The following is an 18,215-nucleotide window of genomic DNA, read 5'->3' on the forward strand; positions in this document are numbered from 1 at the left end:
CCCCATGAGGTCTTTCACGCCGCAAAAAAAGTAAAGCAAGCAAACCCAGACACAGAGACTCCAGTGTGCATGTGTGGGAAATCAGTGCCTCCGACTTGAGTCAGTGCTAGATTCATTGACGTAGGTGACTTGAGTGTACACGAGTCAGCAAAAAACATGTATTTTTGCAACTTGAATTCGAGTCACCTGACTTGAGTTCCCATCCCTGTCCATAAACTTAGAATTTCATGGGGGCAAGCCCCATCCTCATGGACACACATGGCTGTCTGAGTTGTTATAGAGGAGGCTAACATGATGGGCTGGTGTCCTATTTGTACAGTGGACACTTTAGCATTGAGATGACTGAAGAAGCCGGTCAATTTGGCAGTTCTCGCCTACGTTCAATGCAGCAAAACATTCCATATTAAGTTATTCCTTCCCAAAACATTCTGGGTAGACACAGAACGCACCAGGGGAGGAAAGTGACCTGGATTCTTTGAGGCACAGCCTGGGCAAGTGTTATGGAGTCCCGGCCATTGCAGAAACGATCTTAACGCTTTTTTGGGGGTGTAGGAAATGTAGGCTGTTGCGCCTGCCAAGAAAAGGCTTTAAAAATCATATTTTTTTTCTTTGTGTTTTCTGAGGGGAGAGAGGAATTTATTGAGGCTAAAGTGAGGGGCATGAAGCTTAGCTTTTATTTTGCTTTTAATTTCTTTTTTTTTCTTTTTTTCTTTTCTTTTTTTGACATCAGATTAATCCCTTCAGACTAATGCGCAAAAGGGCAAAAGCGAAGAATGAGAGAGGGGACCGACAGTCCGGGCCCGTCATGCGCTCAGCGAGGAAGAGAAGAGACACTGGCAGTCGACCTAGAGCTCTTTAAAAGAATCCCCGTAAAAATAGCGGTCAGCTGTTCTTGGCCTGAAAGAAATTACACCGAAATGACATGTTGGCAAGGTGCCTGAGATTTTCTCGTCTGCCGGTTGAGGGGAAGAAGAAAAAGGAGTGCTGAGAGGGCAAATGCTGTTTTCTTCCATTTCGTGTTGTTGTGCCCAGAGCTTGCTGGGTAATGCATTTGCCCTCCAGCAGCCTGGGGCACCCTAGCTTAGGAGAGGCAGAAGCAACCCAGATGAGGCAGCCACATAGCAGGAGTGCCTGCCTCTCGTTTTCGGCCAACTGCAGCCTACAGAGTGGGGGAGGGAAAGGCTTTGCGCACACACCGAGAAGAGAGGCCAAGATGTCCATTAATCCTGCTCCACAGGCACAAGGCATGACCCGGTGCTTCCTTCCTGGCTCTGACTCACTGTCTGTCTCCTTGGCTGCCTCTTCCCACCCAGCCATTGGCAGGGAGAGGATTGTCTTGGCACAGGCCGGCATGTGCACACCCGCTGCGCCTCCATGAGGGCCCTGCCGGAGTTGTGGAGGTCTCTTGTCTTCGTCTTGAAAAGGAATCCTGGTTGGAGGAGGGGGAGATTGTGCTGAGAGAGGGACCCTTTGTGCTGCCCACAGCACAGCCACTGTGCATTTTCTCCCATTGTCCATCCCTGGAAAACACTTTAGGCCTCAAGCAGGAAAGACAGAGAAGCAAATGAGCAGACAGCATCTACCCCCCACTGTATCCTATATTCTTTCACTCAAGTACATTAGTATCAACAGCCACTAGCTCTGATTGCAACACCGTGTCCAAAACCTGGAAGTACCTCTGCCCCAAACATACACTACTGACACCGATGAACCAATGGTTTGACCCAGCAGAAGGAAGCAGCACATCCTTGTAGCTAGACCAATTGGCTCTTTAAAAAAAACCACAATCCAAACCCTCTGAGACCTGGACTGGATGATGTCATCTGCTTCCCCCCCATCCCGACCACACAATGGGGGCTAAGATCTCGTCAGTCCCATTTTCTCCTGGCGCACCTTTCCAATCTGCATAACTGTGGGGGAGGGAGAAGACCATCAGAACCACCCTTCAGTATGCAATTTAAATGCTATTTTAGTAATATTTAAATTGCATGTAAAAGCAGACGGCACCTCCCATGTGATTATGTGGAGTGGAACAGCATGCCAGTGAGGTCAGGATCATTGATGCTAATGTCCCTCATTGCATGGTGGGTTGCAGAATCATCCAATCCAGTCTTGGCATCAAAGACGATCAGCTTTTCTGCTGTAGATTTTTAGACCTTTTCTAGATTTCCAGACCTTTTGGGAAAGGGACTATAAATGCCATGGCCACACATAATCTCCTTATCTCTTGGTTGAGAGCAGCCAGCAAATCCTTTGTCAGCTGTGTATCACCTCTACGTTTATGAAGCTATTCATTCCACTCAATTGCACAATAGGGCTCAGGTAGCATGTGAGATTTTTTTCCCCCTACTCCAAATACTGAACAGGCTGTACAGACATGACAAACATCCTGGGAGCTTTCAAACCCACTTAGAAGACTCAACCTCTGACCTGCTTCCCCATCCCAGCTGTATGGAAGCAGCTGTCATCACTTTGTGGAAAGAAAATGTGCCATGTTCCTGGACAATGAGCTCTCCTCTTTGCTCCATATGTTTCTGGGATTTCAAATAGATGCTGGTTGGAGCCCTGATAAATGCCGTCTTCCTTTCAACCAGGTCTTGCTGCTTCCTAATGAACGCTTAACGGTTTACCTAATTACTGCTGTCATTCTGTGGATAAACTTGATGATAGGAATTCACTGGAAATTTGAGACCAGCAAATTTCCGTTTAGCAGAATTGATTTTTCTGCCAGCCCACAATCAGGAGACCTGCTAAATGCGCAGGATTGTAAGGGAGTGGCAGGAAATTTTGATATGCAGGAACTCTTCATGATGTTCCCGTAGTCAAGCCAAGCCCCGTAGCCACACAGACCACCAGGCAAGATGGCCACCCACAAGTCCAACTAGAGAGACTCTTGGGGGACTGGAGCTTATTCATATCCAAGGATTTGATGCAGTACCCAAAAGAAGTGCATCCTCCCCCCAATACAGTAGGAGGCTACTGGGAAACATATCTGAGGTATTGGTATTGGCAACCTTCAGTCTCGAAAGACTATGGTATCGCGCTCTGAAAGGTGGTTCTGGAACAGCGTCTAGTGTGGCTGAAAAGGCCAATCCGGGAGTGACAATCCCTTCCACACCGGGAGCAAGTGCAGTCTGTCCCTGGTCTGTCTCCCTGGCTATGGGCCTTCCTTCTTTGCCTCTTAGCCTCAGACTGTTGGCCAAGTGTCTCTTCAAACTGGGAAAGGCCATGCTGCACAGCCTGCCTCCAAGCGGGCCGCTCAGAAGCCAGGGTTTCCCACCTGTTGAGGTCCACTCCTAAGCCCTTCAGATCCCTCTTGCAGATGTCCTTGTATTGCAGCTGTGGTCTACCTGTAGGGCACTTTCCTTGCACGAGTTCTCCATAGAGGAGATCCTTTGGGATCCGGCCATCATCTATTCTCACAACATGACCGAGCCAACGCAGGCGTCTCTGTTTCAGCAGTGCATACATGCTAGGGATTCCAGCACGTTCCAAGACTGTGTTGTTAGTGTCCTGCTGAAGCAGGCCTTTGGAACTGCAACAGAAGGCATCTATCTCCGGACCAGATCAGACGGAAAGCTCTTCAACCTCTCCAGACTGAGAGCAAAGTCCAAAGTCCAGCTGAAATGTTTGCGTGACTTCCTCTTTGCCGACGATGCAGCTGTCACTACCCACTCTGCCAAAGATCTCCAGCAGCTCATATCTGAGAAATGGGGTCTAATATGTGCAAGTTTCATCTCTTGCCTCTGTTTTAGGGATCTGTGCTGGTATGGGGGCTTTTCTAGGGTAAGAATGGTTGCTGCCCTTCCCTGATTGCTCTCTTTCTTTCTACCAGAATGGGTGGGGGGATTCCCACCCTGCCACTTTCTGGCCCTTCTACACCCCTGTCGAATTGCAAGGCATTAGGAAACTCAAACTGAGCAAGAAGGGCAATGCTCATTTGATCTCAGAGCCATCACTGTAGCTGGCCAGCAGGTGCAACCAAGTCAGCAGTAGTCAGGGGGTGCAAAACAACAAGCGGGTCTTTGTAGCTGGTCCTATGAAACCTGTTTGTGACCGAGTTCCTCAGCCTGGGAGATAAGAGAATACTAGATAAGACCATTTGTTTATAAATTAATAGAGAGTACCCTTGATTTGATTTGACTAGAGCAGTGATTCTCAACTTTTAACACCAGGGCTGACTTTTTTAGAATGACGATCTGTCAGGACCCACTGGAAGTGATGTCATTCACCTGGAAGTGATGTCATTGCCGGAAGTGACATCATCAAGCAGGAAAATTTTTAGCACCCCAATATGTCAAAAACAGATCGGTTAAGCACTGCAGACACCCGCCTATAAGTCAATCCCACAGATAAGTTGAGGGCAGTTTTTGAGCCAGTAATCATGGAATTTTCTATTAAACTTAGGGGGGTGTCTGACTATAGTTTTGTCTGATTTTACTCGAGGCCAGATCCTGAAAAATAACCCACCACTAATCACAGTTCTTGTTACCTAAGAACTGTAGTCTCTAATTTATTAGAAACATAGTTAAAGAACATAAGATACATTTTTATTCTTTTTAAATTCTGGTCTTCATCACCTTTTTGTAAGCACTATCAGAGTAAGTGCACTGTAGACAACATACCAGTAAAACAGTGGTTCCCAACCTGATATTCATGTACTCCCAGGACACTCAACAGGACCTTTAGGGGTACTTGAAAAAGTATGGAATAATGGCAGAAAAAGGCAGGCCGTGCTCCAGAATGCCTTGCAAGACAGGAATGCCTTGTAAGTCCCAGCAAGGCAGGAAGGGAGGTAGCTAGTCGGCTGTGAAAGCCCCACCAATAGCTAGTTTTTGGTCATCAATTCATGTATGAACCAGTGATTGAAAACCAGCACAGTAAAAAAGCTGAAACATAATATGGAAAGTGATCAATCACCCAGAATTTCTCAGCACACTTTTGGTGCAAAACAGTGCAAAGGCAGAGTCTTCTGTTCTTCAAACAGATAAAAAGAGAAAACATGTGATGAATACATGAAGTCTGGGCTTTCATATAGAGGAGATGAGGGCTTGTATTATTAATTACAAACATTTTGCTAATATGAAGGGTACAATTTATGGAATTGGGCTGCCAAGGGATATGCAAGTGAAAAAGGTTGGGAACCACTGCAGGAGAACCAGGAATCAAATCCACCTTTAAGGAGTCTGGTGTGTTAAGCCAGAAGCTCCACATACAACATACAACCCGTAACACAGAACTGGGAGTGTGCAATTCAATTCACAACAGAGAGATGAGATATTTGCAACCCTTTTTACTCAGAAGTAGACCCACAGCTTTCCATGGGTGTTAGGACATCTGCAAGAGGGATCTGAAGGCCTTAGGGATGGACCTCAACAAGTGGGAAACCCTGGCCTCTGAGCGGCCCGCTTGGAGGCAGGCTGTGCAGCATGGCCTTTCCCAGTTTGAAGAGACACTTGGCCAACAGTCTGAGGCAAAGAGGCAAAGAAGGAAGGCCCATAGCCAGGGAGACAGGCCAGGGACAGACTGCACTTGCTCCCGGTGTGGAAGGGATTGTCACTCCCGGATTGGCCTTTTCAGCCACACTAGATGCTGTTCCAGAACCACCTTTCAGAGCGCGATACCATAGTCTTTCGAGACTGAAGGTTGCCAATACTTATTCTTAAGTAATGGTGCATTGAATTGTAGCCTGCTTCAGATGGAAAGGATTCCCATCCTGGTGTTTCAAAAAACAGACCTGCTTTGCAAGCTTTTGCCAAGCAGAACCAGGCTGCAGCAGAAGGAAGGAGAATAAAAGGTTAACAAATTGCTTCTAAGGAGCTGTGCCTGCCTGCTGCTTGAGAAACTTGGCGCCTGTCTGCCCTTGAGAAATGAAACTGTTCAGAAGGCTTTGCCCTCTGATTGACCGGGAGATAAGGGGAAGTGATAATTGGAGCTAGATTACTTGGCAAAAATTTCAGGTACTAGAGGCGAGTATCTACAATAAATTAAAACAGTTAAAATAAGTATAAGTTTCAACATTTATTTGAATGTTACTTATTTGAATGTTACCCTGCCAAGCAGTTGCTGATCTGTTTTAAAACATCCCATAGACTGAATTCCTATCTACACTTACCATAGTCAAGGGCTTACTGTCATTGTTAAAAGCATATACGTTGAAGCCTGTTAAAAGTACAGATCAGTAACTTTCCAAAAATGCAGTCACATCGTAGTATCATGTCTAATATATTAAAAATAAAATACACATTGAGATGAATGGGGACCTGCCTGAAATTGGCCTGTGACCCACCTAGTGGGTCCCGACCCACAGTTTGAGAAACACTAGACTAGAGGACTACACTGGATTGGATTACCCACCTGATTAGTACCTAATTCCCTTCCAACTCCTCCACAAGACGTGAGTGGGGAGACTCACATTGTAGGGGGAAAACCCAGTCGTGTCTTTCTCTCCTCTGGTCCACAATAACCGACAAGCAATTACTGAAGCTGTCCAAGTGCAAAGCTGGTCTGTGGGAACATGACTGTTAGTGACACAGCAAAATGAAATACTGCTCCCAAGTGTTTTGCAAATATCTGGATTCCTGAGGCATGGCTCACTGCCCTCTGACCCCGGCAGTTTATATTATTCTGCTGCTTATCAGTAAGACTCAGTTGTGGAGGAAGCAGCCAGCCATGCTTTCACCATGTGACCGAGCCATGCTTTCACCACATGAACAGGCGAGCTGAAAGAATGCAGGTCGCAACCAGAATGAAATATGGTCCATTCAGCACCCCACCCCAGTTCTGCCTGTCCTGCAAAGCTGTTGACCAAAGAGAAGAGCCACTGGATGCAGAGGTGCCACTTTGAGCAAGCTGATCAGCTCAGCAGCATAGCCAGAAGGGGGGGCGCAGTAAGTATTACAGGTGCCAATTGGCCCCCCCCCTTGCCATCAAAGCCATTTGGGGCAACGATGCTCAGTGAGCACCTGTACATTGCCATTGCTGCCCCAAATGACTCCAACGGTGAGGGGAATGGCTTTTACATGGTGCATTACGTGGTCGCCTGTAATACTTACTGCACCCCTCCCCCCAACTGAGCTACTGGATCAGCTGTCCCAAGCCTACCATATCATGTTGTTCTGGCAGTAGATATTTCCTCTTGAACTATTTTGACCAGGAAAAAGAGAGACAAGAATGCCAATTAGCAATAGGGCAATTTAGAAAACCCTCAAGGAGATGGGAATTCAAGCGGAGGTGTCTGTTCATTTGAACCAAACCCTGGATTCAGGGCCCAATCCTGTTCAGCGCATGCCGGCTCACCACCGGCACACACTGTTGCAAACATGCCGTAAGGCACGTTTGCGGGCCCTAGTACCGGTGCTCCACTGATGCTAGCCCAGTGCTGGCTGGTGCTGGGCTAGCGCCAGTGGAGTACTGGACCTCCACGGCTTGGCGGTTGTGTGGACCACAACTGAAACGTAGGTGGGGGCGTGGGGAGAGATAGGGAGCAGGCGTTCCGGGGCGGGGGAGATGGAGGGAGGACAGGGAGAGAGCGGGGAGGAGCTGTGCCAAGGGAGGGAACAGGGCAGGAGGGAGGTGGGACTGGTGGAGTTTTGCTTCCAGAGCCTTCGGGTCGCTGTAGAATCAAGTAGCCCCATTGCGGGGGTCCCCTTCTCCTGAGGAGGAGTCGGCGGCTGCCTGGAGCATGCTAGATGCAGCAGCAGCCATTTTCGGTGCACCAGGCAGCTCAGGCTTGGGCTGTCAGTGGGTAGACTTGAAACGGGCCCTGAGTTTCTGCAAGAAAAAAGATGGCAGCACCTGCCTCTGTCTGCCTCAAAGCTGCCACAGAGCAGCTCCTTAAGAAAGGGGGACAGACGAGTGCAGCAGAATGGAGACTGTCATCCAACAGCATTACCTAATTTTAATTTCCACAGTCAGTGAAATGCATGATTAGCGCTTGTGGGATTTCAGGTGGGCCTCCGCCAAAGGGTTCTGCTTTGCATAATCACCTCTCAGGAACATCTATCAAGGGCATTCTCAGCGGGGTGAATCCCCTGCACATGTTTATTTTGAGTTTGATTGACTTTGGAGCCCTCCCGCTGCAGGAAATCTGAATCCTAAACCGAAGCAGTTACAGCAGGGAGGTGAGAATTAATTTCGACACCTCTGCCTCACAGATTCGGTGTGCTTGGAGGCGTCTCTATACTCCGCATCCAACTGTTACGTGTTGTTTTCAGCCTGGAGAGCAGATCATGAGGTAAACCACCGCGGGCAGGCCTCACTGCAGGCGTGTATTCTTCGGAAGGCAAAAAGTGGTTTGAATGTACTGCAGTCAAGAGATTCTTCACACCAATTTTTTTTTAGGCTTTTGCAGATGATCACATTTGAGCACAATAAACACACAGTTGCAGTTACCAGTTTGTAACCTGGAGCTCAGAAATCTTCCCCCCAGGATGCTCCTCAGTTTATTGATTTATTGCAGAATTTCTGTCCTGTCTTCCCACTCCTAAGGATTTGCTCCAACGCGTACATCATAAAAACAGGACAGAAAACATTTTTTTAAAAAACACAGCCAAAGCAGTAACAATAAACTAATTAAAATACCAGAGGGAGACAAAGAAAATCAAACAGAACAAACAAGTTTTCAGCTGGCATTGGAATACCATCAAAGAGAGTTTGAGGCAAACCTCTCAGGGCAGGGGATTGCATAATCTGGACCCTAACACAGAGTAGTCCGTTCCCTTGCTCCCACCATGGATGGACAGTATGAATGGAATGTAATTAAAATAGACATGGAAAGTATAACATATAAATAGGCAATGGACGGAAACATAAAAGCACAGTGTTTTGTGCCTGGGAAAATGCAGTTTTTCTCCCAGATACATCTCCGTGTCACTGAAAGCAGAGTTCTTCAACAGCTGGGTCAGGACCCAAAAGAGGATTGGAACCCTATCGGAGGGGACTGCACAGTGTTGCCACTACCATTTTGTTTTGTGCTTACAGCCCAATCCTAATTAAATCTCCCCCCACCCTGCAAATTCAGCTGTGCCATCAGAGTGTACACTGCATCCAGCTGTGGGGGGGGGGGGAGCCCATAGTTTTCCTTTCATTCCCTACCCCATTCTGCTACTGCAATGGGTCTTCTTGGATCTGTGCTGGCTATTTTATCGGTGCAGAACCAAGATAGAATACTAGTGTAGGCAGGTGCCATGGGCAACTGCCCCTGTTCTGCCTCCTTCCCCACTCCAACACCCCCATTCCTCCCCCTTTCTGCCCTGGTCCTCCTACCACCTGCCCTCCAAGTTGGCTTGCTTCTGCTGGTAGCCGGCCGTGGCAATGGGCCTCCACGCCACCACTGTTAGCGATGGCAGTTTCAGAGTGGCTGCCTGCAGCCTGCCATAAGGCCCATTTAGGACGGTGGATTCAGCGTTCCACTGCCAAAAAGCCCAGTTAGGATCAGGCTGTTAGTCCGGCAGTCTGATCGGTAGCTAGGGCCATGAGTCCTAAATGAGGTGCATCTCACTAGAAACTTTGGGTTTGAGGGGGGGTTTTTTTGGCCAAGCTCCTTCATCTTCAGCAGGTTCCCCCAACCCTCCACTCACCCTGCTGTCTGCTGCAGCACTCCGTCATCAAAGCAGCTCACTTTAAAATGATGACTGGGCTGGGACACCTCCCTTACGAGGAAAGGCTACCGCATTTGGGACTCTTCAGCCTAGAAAAAAGGCGCCTGTGGGGGACGACATGGTTGAGACATACAAAATTATGCAGGGGATGGACAGAGCAGATAGAGGGATATTCTTTTCCCTCTCATGCAACACCAGAACTAGGGAAAGAAAGAAGGCTCCCAATGACATTGTGGCAATGCAGCTGATTGCCCACTATTTGGCAGGGAAAGAGGAGGTGTGGCGGTGTAGCTGCTTGTTCCCATATCCCTCTCATAATCTCATTGGTTGGACTCTTGAGGGTGGGTCCCATGTTGTAGGCTGGAATTTGAGGTGGGTCCCAGCTCTCGGCAGAATGGGCAACAAAATGGCAATGTGCTTCAATGTCAGTAAGTGTAAAATCATGCACATTGGGGCAAAAAATCAAAACTTTAGATATAGGCTGATGGGTTCTGAGCTGTCTGTGACAGATCAGGAGAGAGATCTTGGGGTGGTGGTGGACAGGTTGATGAAAGTGTCGACCCAATGTGCGGCGGCAGTGAAGAAGGCCAATTCTATGCTTGGGATCATTAGGAAGGGTATTGAGAACAAAACGGCTAGTATTATAATGCCGTTGTACAAATCTATGGTAAGGCCACACCTGGAGTATTGTGTCTAGTTCTGGCCGCCGCATCTCAAAAAAGACATAGTGGAAATGGAAAAGGTGCAAAAGAGAGCGAGTAAGATGATTATGGGGCTGGGGCACCTTCCTTATGAGGAAAGGCTACAGCGTTTGGGCCTCTTCAGCCTAGAAAAGCGGCGCTTGAAGGGGGACATGACTGAGACATACAAAATTATGCAGGGGATGGACAGAGTGGATAGGGAGATGCTCTTTACACTCTCACATAACACCAGAACCAGGGGACATCCACTAAAATTGAGTGTTGGGAGAGTTAGAACAGACAAAAGAAAATATTTCTTTACTCAGCGTGTGGTCGGTCTGTGGAACTCCTTGCCACAGGATGTGGTGCTGGCGTCTAGCCTAGACACGTTTAAAAGGGGATTGGACAAGTTTCTGGAGGAAAAATCCATTATGGGGTACAAGCCATGATGTGTATGCGCAACCTCCTGATTTTAGAAATGGGTTATGTCAGAATGCCAGATGTAGGGGAGAGCACCAGGATGAGGTCTCTTGTTATCTGGTGTGCTCCCTGGGGCATTTGGTGGGCCGCTGTGAGATACAGGAAGCTGGACTAGATGGGCCTATGGCCTGATCCAGTGGGGCTGTTCTTATGTTCTTAAGGTCACTGCCATAAGAAGAGGTGTGGAGGAAGTGAAAAGAGTGAAGTTTTTCTCTTTTTTCCAACAGTACTAGAAAGAAGGGGCAGCCAACGAAACTGATTAGCAGGAGTTTTAGGATGGACAAAAGGAAGTTCGAAGTTTTCACCCAGCCCATAATTTCTGGAACTCACTGCCACAAGATGTGGGAAACAGGAAGCCAGGCTAGGTAGGCTTTTGGTCTGACACATTAGGGTCCTTCTTAGGTACAGAACTGTACCTGTGGCAAAGTCTTCATACTTCAATTCTAGAATTAAGGTTAGAAATTAGTCGAGTCAAATCAGAATTTGGGACACATGGAACCCGGAGCAGAGGAACCAGAGGAAGGATGAATGAATGAAACAGATGAAATCCTCTCATCCCAAGGCTGTTTCCTCATGTTTGCTGATTAGTCACAATCTGGACAGAAACACTGGATACTCTTTCCCAGTTTGTTGGAAGGACACTCCATAGAGACCAGTTAAGCCAGGAATACAGCTATTCTGGCTTTCTTCATGTGCAGAGTCTAAACAAGCTTAGTGTCATAGCTAGAGGGGGTGCAGAGCACCAAGTTTTGCAAGGAGCCTCACCACAGCCTGCAAGTGGCCCTCCGCTTTGGAGCCATTCTGGGCAGGAGGATTTAGTTAGGATTTAATTAGGTATTCCCCTCCATTTTGCTCTCACCACCTGGAATAGCCATGGTAAGGCTCCCTGCAAAACAGTGCTTTGCACCCCTTCTAGCTATGCCACTGCTTAGTATCAATTTAAGAAGAAGAAAAAAACAGCCCTGAAGATGTGCTGGTTTATGACTTATAAGCATTGTTGGCTCCGCCAGCATTATGCTGCTTTCCATGAAAGATACAATACACTAAGTAGTTCAAGGCACATTAAATGGAGAATAAAATCCCCTTGCTCAGCAGTATTTTCTCTCCAAATCCTCAGATGCGTTTGCATTACAGTATTTCAGCCAATGGCATTCAAAGGAAGCAGCGAGTTCAAAAGTTTCCCTTGCCAGATTGACCACAAAGTGTTTGTTTAGCCGGGTGCCACAGAGGTGTGTCCCTCCAACAGAGAGGGCAAGTGCGTCCAGGCCATTGCCCATTCCAGTGAAAGCATAAAAAAGGAAGACTGAGAGACTCACAAACCTGCAATTAGGACATGAAGTCCCCCCCCCCCCCGATCAACTGGTGTTCATAAACAAACTGCCCCTGAAACATGGAAGTTCTCAGGGTGAAAATCCTGGATTTTCCCATGTTCACCTATTTTGAAATCCCCCAGAGATGCCTCAGGTTTTCTGGAGGGAGGCCTTGTGGAATCAACAGCGATGCTTTCACCACCAAAGAAATTGAACAGATGGACCCTGGAAGAGCATTCAGCCAACACCAATGGATCGGTGCTGGTTGGTTGGCAACCTTCAGTCTTGAAAGACTATGGTATAAGCCTACAGCACCCGGTATTCCCAGGCAGACTCCCATCCAAGTACTAACCAGGCCTGACCCTGCTTAGCTTCCAAGATCAGGCATGTGCAGGGTAACAGTTGCTGCTGATCCAGTGTAAAAGATGTACGTGTGGAGGAAGTGACTGGCAATTAAGGGGCCTTAAGAGACAAGAGCAGACTCAAACAAGATTGACGATAAATTCACCTCCTGCAGTTTGCCCCAACATGGACAGCCACAGCTAAAATAAGCAGAGTCTTCAGGGGGCTTGAGAGGGTTGTTTTGATAATGCAGGAGGTGAAGCTCTTTCTTGCACTTTGATCCCCTGATGCTTCTGGAGCCCACGGAGCTCTGCAGCTGCAGGGGCTTATATTTTTCATTTCCAAGCAGCAACGGAAGAAGGCATATGGCTATCACTGATTTCTAGAAAGAAATGGCCACTAAGAAACCCCAAATGTTTCTCCAGTCAACCCTGCACATGCCTGATCTGGGAAGCTAAGCAGGGTTAGGCCTGGTTAGTACTTGGATGGGAGACTGCCTGGGAATACCGGGTGCTGTAGGCTTATACCATAGTCTTTCAAGACTGAAGGTTGCCAACCATTCTCTCCAGTCAAAAGACAATAGAGTTGGTCAGGTCAGTGATGCAACATGAGGGTGCAGGGGATGTGGACCGCACCAGGTAATGCACTCACAGGTGTGTGTAACACAGGTGTGACACAGGTGTGTGTGAGATCAAACTTTGAAGATCTTAGTACTTTTGAATAGTACCATCATGTTATAAATCATTTGACAGGTAATTTAATGTGGAATGCAATGAATTTGGACGCGTTGAACTATCTGTATTCTATCAGAAGTTATAGTCAAATAACCAGAAAAGGAAAACACAGCTGCCTTATGTAACAAAAAGTGGATTTTCTCAACTCATAACTAACCAATGAGACTGATTGTTCCAAAAGTCAATGACACAGCAATCAATAAGGTTCCCAATAAGCTGGTGCAGGTGCAACCTCTTTATCCAAGAGGGTTCCGTTCCTGGACCCCTCGCGGATACCAAATTTCATGTGAATTAAATCACATGGATTTTGGGGCCCACTGAGCTCCAAACGTGACCAGAGCCTTGCTCCGGTCACATCTGGAGCTGTTCTGAGACCCGTGGACGCTGTGTGCAGGTTGATGCCATTTCAGGCATATGCCTCCGTTTTACTCCCACTGCCTGAAATGGCTCCAAAGGGGAGGGGCCGCTTGCACGCTGCGGTGAGGCTCCCTGCAAAACCTAGTGCTTTACACCCCCTCTAGCTATGCCACTGCTCTCACTTAGTATTTCACTGTGATTTACAGTTAATTTTTTTTTTGACCCTCTAGGGTCTTTTTAATAGGGACTGCCTATTCAAAGGAGAGAAAAGCACTTAGCATGCATGGAACATCCCTCTCCACCACACAGGACCTCCACGTGTGCACTGAAGCTTAGACAGAACTCTGGATCAAGACAAACATGGACATTTAGCTCCTAGTGGGACTGTTGATTATTTCTGTAAAAGGATATGCTGGCATTATATCCCTCCTGTGCCATTTCATGCAGACAGATTAGCTTCACACTCTCATCTTATATTAGCAGAACCCTTGGCTCCTGTTCTGTCTGATTTCACTCCATTTTGCACTTGTCATTGATGCGGAATCGGAGGGGGGGGTTCATCTCAGGCGGGTAATAAACACCTGTCATCTTTTGATTAATGGCCTTGCAATGTTGATATGTTGGAAGATAGGAATAAAATCCAAAGGTGGTGAGGGGGAAAGAAGTGTGAGCATGTCTCTTTCTAACACCTTCCAAGCTTGATTAATGAGAGTTTTATTAATACTGTACACTCCATTTGTCCCTATTTACTAGGGGCAGATTCTATTTTGTTATATGACCCATCTATTTGGCTTGTGCTTCAAAGTTCAGGATTAAATGGGAGGATAAAGAACTCTCAAAGAATTTGATTAGTGGGTGCTATTTTTATTGTATGGTATTATGTTCCAGAATTGCATTTTATTCAGAATTTCAGAATGTTCTGTATTTCAGAATGTTCAGAATTTCAGAAAGTTCTGTTCTGAACAGAATGTTCTATATGTCAGAACAGAATTTTATTGTATGGTATTATGTTCCAGAGCTCCAGAAGGATCTTTCCAAACTGGAAGACTGGACAGCAAAATGGCAGGTGCGTTTCAATGTTCATTGGCATCCTTCATTCTTGGAGGACAATGGTATTGCGCTCTGAATGGTGGTTCTGGAACAGCATCTAGTGTGGCTGAAAAGGCCAATTCAGGAGTGACAATCCCTTCCACACTGGGAGCAAATGTAGTCTGTCCCTGGTGTGTCTCCCTGGCTATGGGCCTTCCTTCTTTGCCTCAGACTGTTGGCCAAGTGTCTCTTCAAACTGGGAAAGGCCATGCTGCACAGCCTGCCTCCAAGCAGGATGCTCAGAGGTCAAGGTTTTCCATCTGTTGAGGTCCAATCCTAAAGCCTTCAGATCCCTCTTGCAGATGTCCTTGTATCGCAGCTGTGGTCTACCTGTAGGGCGCTTTCCCTGCACAAGTGATCCATAGAGGAGATCCTTTGGGATTCGGCCATCGCCCATTCTCACGACATGACCAAGCCAACGCAGGCATCTCTGTTTCAGCAGTGCATACATGCTAGGGATTCCAGCTCATTCCAGGATTGTGTTGTTTGGAATTTTGTCCTGCCAGGTGATACCAAGGATGCGTCAGAGGCACTGCATGTGGAAAGCGTTCAGTTTCCTCTCCTGTTGTGAGCAAAGAGTCCATGACTCGCTGCAGTACAGAAGTGTAGTCAAGACACAAGCTCTGTAGACCTGGATCTTGGTATGTTCTGTCAGCTTCTTGTTGGACCAGACTCTATTTGTGAGTCTGGAAAACGTGGTAGCAGCTTTACCGATGCATTTGTTTAGCTTGGTATCGAGAAAAAGAGTGTCAGAGATCATTGAGCCAAGGTACACAAAGTCATGGACAACCTCCAGTTCATGTGCAGAGATTGTAATGCAGGGAGGTGAGTCCACATCCTGAACCATGATCTGTGTTTTCTTCAGGCTGATCGTCAGTCCAGAGTCTTGGCAGGCCTTGCTAAAACGATTCATGAGCTACTGAAGATCTTTGGCAGAGTGGGCGGTGACAGCTGCATTGTCGGCAAAGAGGAAGTCACGCAGACATTTCAGCTGGACTTTGGACTTTGCTCTCAGTCTGGAGAGGTTGAAGAGCTTTCCATCTGATCTGGTCTGGAGATAGATGCCTTCTGTTGCAGTTCCAAAGGCCTGCTTCAGCAGGACAGCGAAGAAAATCCCAAGCAAGGTTGGCGCAAGAACACAGCCCTGCTTCGGATGTCAAAAGGGTCTTATGTGGAGCCATCAAAGACTACAGTGCCCTTCATGTCCTTGTGGAAAGACCTGATGATGCTGAGAAGCCTGGGTTGACATCCGATCTTGGGGAGAATCTTGAAGGGGCCATCCCTACTGACCAGGTCGAAAGCCTTCGTGAGATCTATGAAGGCTATAAAGAATGGCTGTCGTCGTTCCCTGCATTACTCCTACAGCTGTCTAAGGGAGAATACCGTATCAGTGGTGGACTTGTTGGCTTGGAATCCACACGGTGATTCTGGATAGACGCTCTCTGCAAGTACCTGGAGCCTCTTTAGTGCAACTTAGGAAAACAGCTTTCCTACAATGCTAAGGAGAGAGATGCCGCGGTAGTTGTTGCAGTCACCCCTGTTGCCTTTGTTCTAAGTGTAAAGTCATGCACATTGGGGCAAAAAATCAAAACTTCACATATAGGCTGATGGGTTCTGAGCTGTCTGTGACAGATCAGGAGAGAGATCTTGGGGTCCTTGTGGACAGCTCAGTAAAAGTGTCGACCCAATGCGCAGTGGCAGTAAAGAAGGCTAATTCCATGCTTGGGATCATTAGGAAAGGCATTGAGAATAATACAGCTAATACTGTAATGCCATTGTACAAATTGATGGTTAGGCCACACCTGGAGTATTGCATCCAGTTTTGGTCACCACATCTCAAAAAGGACATAGTAGAGATTGAAAAGGTGCAAAGGAGAGCTACTGAGATGATTACTGGGATGGGGCACCTTCCTTATGAGGAAAGGCTACAGCGTTTGGGCCTCTTCAGTCTAGAAAAGAGGTGCCTGAGGGGGGACACGATTGAGACATACAAAATCATGCAGGGGATGTTCAGAGTGGATAGAGAGATGCTCTTTTCCCTCTCGCATAACACCAGAACCAGGGGACATCCATGAAAGTTGAGTGTTGGGAGAGTTAGAACAGACAAAAGAAAATATTTCTTTACCCAGCATGTAATTAGTTTGTGGAACTCCTTGCCACAAGATGTAGTGATGGCATCTTGCCTGGATGCCTTTAAGAGGGGATTGGATAAATTTCTGGAGGAGAAGTTCATTACGGGTTACAAGTCATAGCAGGTATGTGCAGGCTCTTGGTTTTAGAGGCAGGCTGCCTCTGATTGCCAGATGCAGGGGAGGGCACTAGGATGCAGGTGGTGTCTGTTGTCTTGTGTGCTCCCTGAAGCATTGGGTGGACCACTGTGAGATACAGGAAGCTGAACTAGATGGGCCTTTGGCCTGATCCAGCGGGGCTCTTCTTATGTTCTTGTGTTGATATTGTTATTAAACTAGATAACTATTAATATTGTTATTAAACTAGAAATTTTAAAATGGATGTACATTAACTGAGGTACATTGAGGGTTGAACTAGATGACCTTGTGGGTCTTTCCAGCTCTATGATTGTATGATTCTAAGAAGAAGAAAAGGGATAGAAACTTAATTCAGAGCCCAATCCTATCCACTCCCCCCCACCACCACCACTGATGCAGCAGTGTCAAAAAAAGGCTACTACTGCATCCTGTGGGGGGCAGTCACAAGGATCACTTCTGGATAAGGAAACATTTGTTTCCTTACCCCAGGGTAAGCCACTGTGACATGGGCGGGGGGGGGGGTCTACTTCAATCTACACCAATGAAATCACTGGTACAAGTCTGCATTGACCGGGATGGTAGATTGGGCAGGGGAGGGAGATTAGGATTTGCGTGCCTGCTTGCTGCCGCTGAACCCACCCCTTTGTAGACCCAATCTGCACTCCTCCTGCTCCATCACCACCGTGTTGCGCCCTCCCCCATCCTGTCCTGTCTCCCCCACCATTTTACCTGCCTTGGCAGATCCTTTAGGATCTGCTGATGTGTGTGGGAAGGCTCCAGCCTTCCCACTGATGCCTCTCCAGTGTACTACTCTGCGTACTGGCAAAGCAGCTTTTATAACAGTTTTACATCAGTCAGCACTGGTGGAAGGCTTGTTCTCCCTGTGGGACAACCCAATAGGAGTGGACAGCCTGACATGTATCCATCATGTCACCATCATGTTATTTTATGATTCATGGCAGGTTCCAACTATTAATTAAAATACAAGTAATAAAAATAAGGCAAAAACTGGCTAAGTGTGGCATCAGAGAGAGAGAGAGAGAGAGAGAGAGAGAGAGAGAGAGAGAGAGAGAGAGAGAGAGAGAGTCTAGGTCTGTAATTCTAGGTCAGCAATTTTCAACATTTTCCTTCTCATTACCAATGGCGAAGCCATTTTCCAAGGCTGCTTGTTTTGCTTCTCTTTCATCAGAATGTATAAGAACATAAGATAAGCATGTGAAGCTTATCCCCCATAAATCTGTCCAATCCCCTTTGAAAGGCATCTTGGCCTTCAGGTGCCATGACAACATCCTGTGACAAGGAGTTCTACAGATAACTCGCTGGGTAAAGAAATATTTTCTTTTGTCTGTTCTAA

The sequence above is a fragment of the Tiliqua scincoides genome, chromosome 1, assembly GCF_035046505.1.
Source record: "Tiliqua scincoides isolate rTilSci1 chromosome 1, rTilSci1.hap2, whole genome shotgun sequence".
NCBI lineage: Eukaryota > Metazoa > Chordata > Lepidosauria > Squamata > Scincidae > Tiliqua > Tiliqua scincoides.